The sequence below is a fragment of the Lycium ferocissimum genome, chromosome 9 (genome assembly GCF_029784015.1).
Source record: "Lycium ferocissimum isolate CSIRO_LF1 chromosome 9, AGI_CSIRO_Lferr_CH_V1, whole genome shotgun sequence".
Taxonomy (NCBI): domain Eukaryota; kingdom Viridiplantae; phylum Streptophyta; class Magnoliopsida; order Solanales; family Solanaceae; genus Lycium; species Lycium ferocissimum.
In genome coordinates this window covers 2,234,793-2,241,998 of record NC_081350.1, presented here as the reverse complement: position 1 = coordinate 2,241,998, position 7,206 = coordinate 2,234,793, and positions in this window count along the sequence as shown.

Here is a 7,206-nt window from a genome sequence, read left to right as displayed (position 1 = left end):
TTTAGGGGTGTAATAGTTAAGACTTCGGCACTTGTATTATTTATTAATGATAACTTGGTTACTCTTTGTTTGTCCACTTATCTATTGACTGTCAATAAATGATTAAAGAAGTTGAAATTGGCTAATGATTAATGGGTTAACGGGTAAGGGTTCGCCTACTAGTGATAATAAAGTAGGTGCCCGCACGATCGGTAATTAGGGTTATGATCCAACAAAACTAAACACAACAAAAACTAAACACATAAATACAAGATAATTTGTCAAGTCTCCAAAATCCCAAAAACATACAAAAGTACCCTACCCCCAACTTTTAAAACAGGCTTTGTCCTCAATTCATAAAAAGTAAAGTACAAGGACAAAAGTTTGTGGGTTCCCTGTGGTGCACTAGGTGTTATCCTGAGTGTGGCTAATTGTCGGCCTTTGAATGGGCATCAATTCCTTCGGACTGTGGGATGGGAGAGGGTGTGTCTGAAATGCCCATCTCGGGCTCAAGTGGTGGTGGTGGGCTAGTCTCCTAAACCTATGGAGTGGTGCCCTCAACTAGCGGAGGCACTGAAGCCCCCGTCGTCTCATGATCTCCTTATGGCTCATGGGACACTCCACTGATGCCGATCATAGAGGTCTCCTTAAGAGACCAAGCCGCCACTTCCTAAACCATTACCTGCCCAATCAACAAGGGTCTTCCTCATCAAAATCAACATCTCGAGGCTTTTTGTGCCTCTTCTCATCAGTCTCATCATCCTTATAATCTCCCCCTTCCCCCCCGCTGAGGCATTTGGAGTCTCACCGATTCTCTCTCTCCTCTCCACCATGGTGGGGTCGCCAACCGTATGAGTACTCAGAGCCTTTATCTGAAGCACGTTAGGTGTAAAGAAATCATGATCTGCGGTATTCATGTGCTCCACCTCCCCGTATAGCCTTGCAACATCTGCCCTGAATTGAGGTCAAGTCAACTCCACCTCCCCTCTCCAAATTTTCCATTCGGTTCATCAAATCTGATCTCCGGCCTTGAGAGTACAGGATTGGGCTCGGAGGTCGAAGATGGAGCTTGTGTAGTAGGGGTTGCTGGAACGAAAGTGACAACAGTGGTGGTGGGAATGGAGGAGGTATGTCCAGCTGAGGCTGTAGTTATGTATTCATCCCCTTAGAAGCGGATCCTCCAATTTTGGTAACCTCAAAAGCTGGAGAGGTATCAATCGGTGCATTCACTCTTCTCTTATTTCTTTCCATATTCTCCTCATCAACCGGTGCATTCGGTCTTCTCTTATTTCTTGCCATATTCTCTTCATCTTGAGTCCGCAAGATGTCACAAGTCACAGTGACGTCCTTTGAAGTATCGACTTGTGGTATGGCGGGCACCTTTGCTCGTCAGCACAACTCCGTGATTAAACACAGGAAAGGAAAGGAAATGACGTCTTCTTTTGTAGAGCTCTTCTGCCAAGCTCCTCAAGAATGATATCTCCTACATTGATCCGAATATTGCTCATAATGCAAGTTATGAGAACAATCTTCTAAAGATGAATATCCGTCTAATTATAGGAGGGTTGCAACCAACAACTCACAAAAGACAACCAAAACTTGGCCTCCAAATTGAGGTTCTTCTTGTAGATCTTCTTCGTTGGGCTTATCCAATCGAGAGTCTCCGAAGCCACAATCGAAGCCCCCCATGGACGCTCATTATCCAAATTGTCTGTTATCCTCCAAGCATATTCATTCATGTCATTGACCAAAGTCGGACGGATGTCGTTGTTGATTTGATTTGGCCCACACTAAACCGTAACCCCTTGGAATTTAAATTTCTTAAGGTATTTCCGTGCTTGACCCTTTCTCTTCTTTGGCACTGTGGCTGCATAAGAGGTATAAAACTCCTGTACTAACTCCTCATTGTATGGAGGTAGGTGGTTTGTGAACACCCCCACCCATGGAACTTAATTTTTTGCCAAATGTGAGGGAATGGATCCAGAATTACATTAATGGAAATCCCATTCTCCACAATGATTGAACGGTTCTTCCCCGCTTGGTATAGTTGGCCTAATCCCTTTACTTCATGCCGATGAATTTCTTGGGCCCTCTTTTGCCTCAACTTGGCGGCCTGATCATGAGACTTAGATTGTCAATGTGTTTGGTTCTCTTATGCTGAACGGGATTTTTTCCAATGTTGATAGCACTATTATTATCACAAAATATGGGGACACAGTCAATTTCCATACTAAAATCTTTTAATTTTTGCTTAATCCACATCAATTGTCCACAACATTATGTAGCAGCCACGTATTCTGCCTCAGTAGTAGATAGTGCCATAAAATTTTGTTTCTTCGTTATCCAGGAGACCAAACATGATCCAAGAAAGTGTGCCATACCTATAGTGATATTTCAATCTACCAAATATCCTGCGTACATCATATCCAACTTGGTCGAAGTTGCTACCTTTAGGATATGATAGCTCCAACTCACTTGTTCCTTTCAAGTATTTCAAGATTCTTTTATAGCTTTTAGATGAGACTCTTTTGGATTTTCTTGAAATCTTGCACATAATCCCACACTGAATGCAATGTCAGGTCGACTAGCAGTGAGATATAAAAGGGAGCCAATCATACCCTTGTATAGTTTCTCCTCAACTAGTGGAACAAGTTCATCCAGAGTGAGCTTTGTGGCTGTTGCAATAGGAATATCAATTGCCTTCGTATCCTCCATTTTGAACTGCTTGAGCAGTTCCTTAACATACTTTTGTTGATGGATCATGGTGCATGTAACGACCTGATAGGTCATTATGTGTCTTTTTAACAATTTTACCCTGTTAACTAATTTTTCGAGACTATTAAGCAGTTCTAGTGAAAACTGAAGGATTTAGAATCCTTAAGTGAAAGTATTTGACCAATAGTTGACTTTTGGGTAAACGGATCTTTTTTGAATTTCTGTCAATTTCGTGAGGTCCGGAGGGTCGATTATGACTTGGTGGGGTGGATGGTTCAATTCTCGAGGCGTTTGGTTGCGTTTCAGGTACTTGGTTGGGAACTTGGTCTTTGGCCATTGGTTGTTGACCCGGTCAGATAGATCTCTATTGGGAATTCCTAGACCACGAGTGAGTCTGCAGCATGTTGTTATGCATGAAAAACTAAAATTTCTTGTGTCTAGTGTTCGCTGTAGCGGCACCAGGCCCGCCATAGCGGGGTCTTGGCCACTATAGTGGGTGATTGATGTTTGGGATTGGGTGCTACAACGGACAGATATCAGCTGTAGCGGATGCGCTGCAACATGTGTGGTCTCGCTAGCGCGAGCTCTCTTTAGCGGACTCGTGACCGCTGCAGCGGGATTTCCAGAATCATTAAAGGGTAGGATAAAACCCTTGAACTCCTATCATTTCATTAATCACTTCCTACGCATATTTGGGTGAATTAAGGAGCTATTGACTGAATCTTCATTGTGGTAAGTCTCCTAATGTAGTATTCATTGATTTAATCTTCCTAAGCTTGAATCCATGCTAGAAATCCATTAGAATCAAAGAAAGAAAATGGGTTTTGATGATAGTTTCTTGAAATGAGTTCTAATCTTTCTAAAAGGGAAATTGTTGGTGGATTTGACGAATCTATTCATCGAATTTGATGATTTCATAACTAATAGGCTTGAACCTTCCATTTGTGTTGATTAATTTGAAGGTTGAAAAACTAGGGTTCATACCTAAATTGGGGGTTTTCACTTGAATCTCGAAATTAGCCTAGTCTTGAGTTATTTTAGCAAATTGTTTAGTACGATTGAACTCCTAGAACATGGAATTGCATATTTCACTTTTGTAATGACCGTTTTACCTTTGTGGGCACTGTTTCCCCTTTCTCCATATTCGAACTTGACCCAAACGATAAGTATAGCAATATGGGTATTGTTCTTTATGATTTCTAATTTGGAACTCGAATATGCTTAGACTTTGAGTATTTAGAGTAGCAATGGACGAGCAAGGAAAAAGTTTGATTGTTCATGGCTCCTGCTCGGCTACCAGGTAGGTTACAGTTCACTTGAGTTAGACTTTGATTAGTCAATTGTATATATAGTAGAATTGACAGGAGAAAGCATGATTAGGCTTTCAGGCATCAAGTCTGGTTTGATATTACCTAGGTTGGTATGACTTCTTATTACGTGGGCTTGTCGTCGTTACTTTATGTTTCGACCATGGGGTGTATTTGTTGTGTTACCTGAAGGAAGGGGTTGATATATATATACTCTTCGTGTTGATTGAGATAGCTTGTATGTTTCATGCTATTGTTGAGTTGATTTATCTGAGTTTTCTTATGACATACGGCATTCTGACTTGTACTTCCTTGGCATTACATTATTGATTGATCATGCTGGCATTGGAGTGGTGTTTCATATTGGGTTCTGGACTTGAACCATATTTTGAGATCTATTGTGGTACACAAATATATATATATATATATATATATATATATATATATATATATATATATATATATATATATATAAGGCACATTTGACAAGGAGTGAGGATGTGGCCTAGTTGTGGCTCGTGATCCGAGGTCAGTTCCGGAGCGAGTGGTACATGGACACCATGGGTCCCCCGCGGGTCATGACTATCGTGCGAACAAGGCCTTTAGCATGTGTGTACGGTTGAGATACTTATCATTTTTTGCATCGCATTGGGCATCATCTTATTTTTATGATTCATTATTGATCGGTATTGTTGATATTGCTATTGTGGTGGTTGTGTTATTGTGCCTATCTCTTTATCTTGCTGATTTTATGAATGTATGCATGATACTAATCTTAGTAGGCCTATGATATCTATCGGTACATAGTGTTTGTACTAATACTACCTTGCTGTACCCTTTTTGAGTGCAGATTGTGTGCCAGGGACGTCTTCCAGACCTCACATCTAGCTTGAGGCTACTTTCTGCCAGATTTGAGGGTGAGCTCCTATCCATGCCATGCCGCATAAAGATCTTTCCTTACTGATGTCTATTCATTTCTAGACAATTCTGATATTTTTAGAAATTTATGTACTTCTTAGACAGTTTTATGATTAGAGTCTTTGTACAATGGCTTTCGGATTCTAGGGTTTTAATAAGTAGTATTCCGCACTTTCTATTATCTATGGCATGACTTATACTTATATTTATATGCTTCTGTTGTTATTTAAGTTGTAACTGATTAAATGGTTGATTTATTGAGTAAGGGGATGGTTCGCCCACCAAGGGAGTTAGTGTGGGTGCCATCATGACGGGTTGGGTTGTTGCAATGCCCATTGTTGTTTGCTTGATTTGTAGTCCTAGTTCTCCCAGCATGCTCATCTCAAACTCACTCCCCATTAATACAACCGATTCTATAATCATTGACTCATTCTTAGCTGCTCCAAAGATAATGCCATCCACATAAACTTCTATAACCCGCAGGTCTTTTCCTTTAACCTGCAAAAATAGTATGTTGTCTAATTTTCCTCTAGTATATCCATGTTCTAGAAGAAATCGTGATAACCTTTCGTACCAAGCTCTAAGGGCTTGCTTGAGTACGTAGAGCGCCTTGTCGAGCTTGTAAACATACTCAGGATGTTCAGCATCTTTGAAACCTAGAGGTTGCTTGACGTACACTTACTCTTTCAAGTAGCCATTTCGAAGGCACTCTTCACTTCCATTTGATAGAGTGTGAACTCCATGTAGGCTGCAAATGTTATAAGAAGCCTTATTACTTCTAGTCTTGCCACTGGGGCAAACGTTTTCATCATTGTCTATCCCTTCTTTCTGATTATACCCCTGGACCACTAACCCTACCTTGTTCCTTGTGACTGTTCCATACTCATCCATCTTGTTTCGAAACACCCATTTTCTGCCGATTATTGCTCTATCATTTGGTCTTGGTTCAAGGTGCCAAACCTTGTTTCTTTTGAACTGATTAAGTTCCTCCTGTATTGTAATAAACAATCTGCATGTTGCAAAGCCTCGTTAACCTTTTTAGGCTCAATAATAGAAAAAATGCATTAAAGGCACGTAGATTCTTTAACCTGAATCTTGTCGTGACCCCAAAATTTAGATCCAACAATACATTATCTATGGAATGAGATCCTTGATATTTAGCTCTTCTTGAAACTGCTCCTTGTGGGGTTATGGAGTTTTCATTTTGAACCTCACTTGGTGAACCAGGTTCATCAGGGGTTTCATCAGTGGTTCCCCCTATCTACAAGACCTACTCTTCACTTATCGGAGAACTTGAATCAAGTGCCTTACCTAGCTCATTTGCATTTTCAGTTACACTGTTAGCTCTTGTGGTATAACTGCATATGAGGTCCTTATCATCATCCTGTACCTGTTTCCCATAAATAACACTTGAGTCATCAAAGACAGTATGTACATTTTCTTCTATCAGCGTTGTTCTTTGGTTAAACACCCTGTATACTTTGTTGTTATGCGCATAGCCTACAAAAATTCCTTCATCACCTTCGGGCACTAAACTTCCTTAGAGACTCTTTTCCATTGTTGTGAATGAAGCATCGACATCCAAAGGTACTTAGATGAGAGATGTTAGGCTTTCTTCCTTTAAGAATTCCATAAGGAGTTTTATTCAATAGAGACCTAGTCATGCATCCATTTAGAATGTAGCAAGCGGTGTTTATGGCTTCAGCCCAATAGTTTATGGAAATATCGCTAGCAAGCATCATTGTCATCATTGTTCTCGCCATCTCTTCTAAGGTCCTATTCTTCCTTTCAACTATTGTGGAGTTCTAGGGGCAAAAAAGTTATGGTCAATACCATTTGTGGGACAATATTCTTCGAATTTTGCATTTTTTTATTTCAGTTCGATGGTCAGATCTAATTGAAGTCAATTTGTTCCCTAATGTTCCCTCTAACCTTTTTTTTCAAGATTATGAATGTGTCATATGCTTTATCTTTAGATGCAAGAAACAGTATCCATGTAAATCTTGTGAAATCATCAACAATAACAAACATGTACCTCTCACCTCCCCTGTTCATTACTCTCATTGGTCCTCACAGATCTATTTAGACCAGTTCCAGAGACTTGGTCGTACTGATTACCTTTTTCAATTTGGAAGATGATCTCACATGTTTCCCCCTGGCACAAGCACTACAAACTTCGTCATCTTTGAACTTAATGTTTGGCAGACCAATCATTAAGTTTTGGGAGTTTAGTTTGTTTAGTTGACCAAGGCTAGCATGACCCAGCCTCTTTTTCCATAGTAGGGGG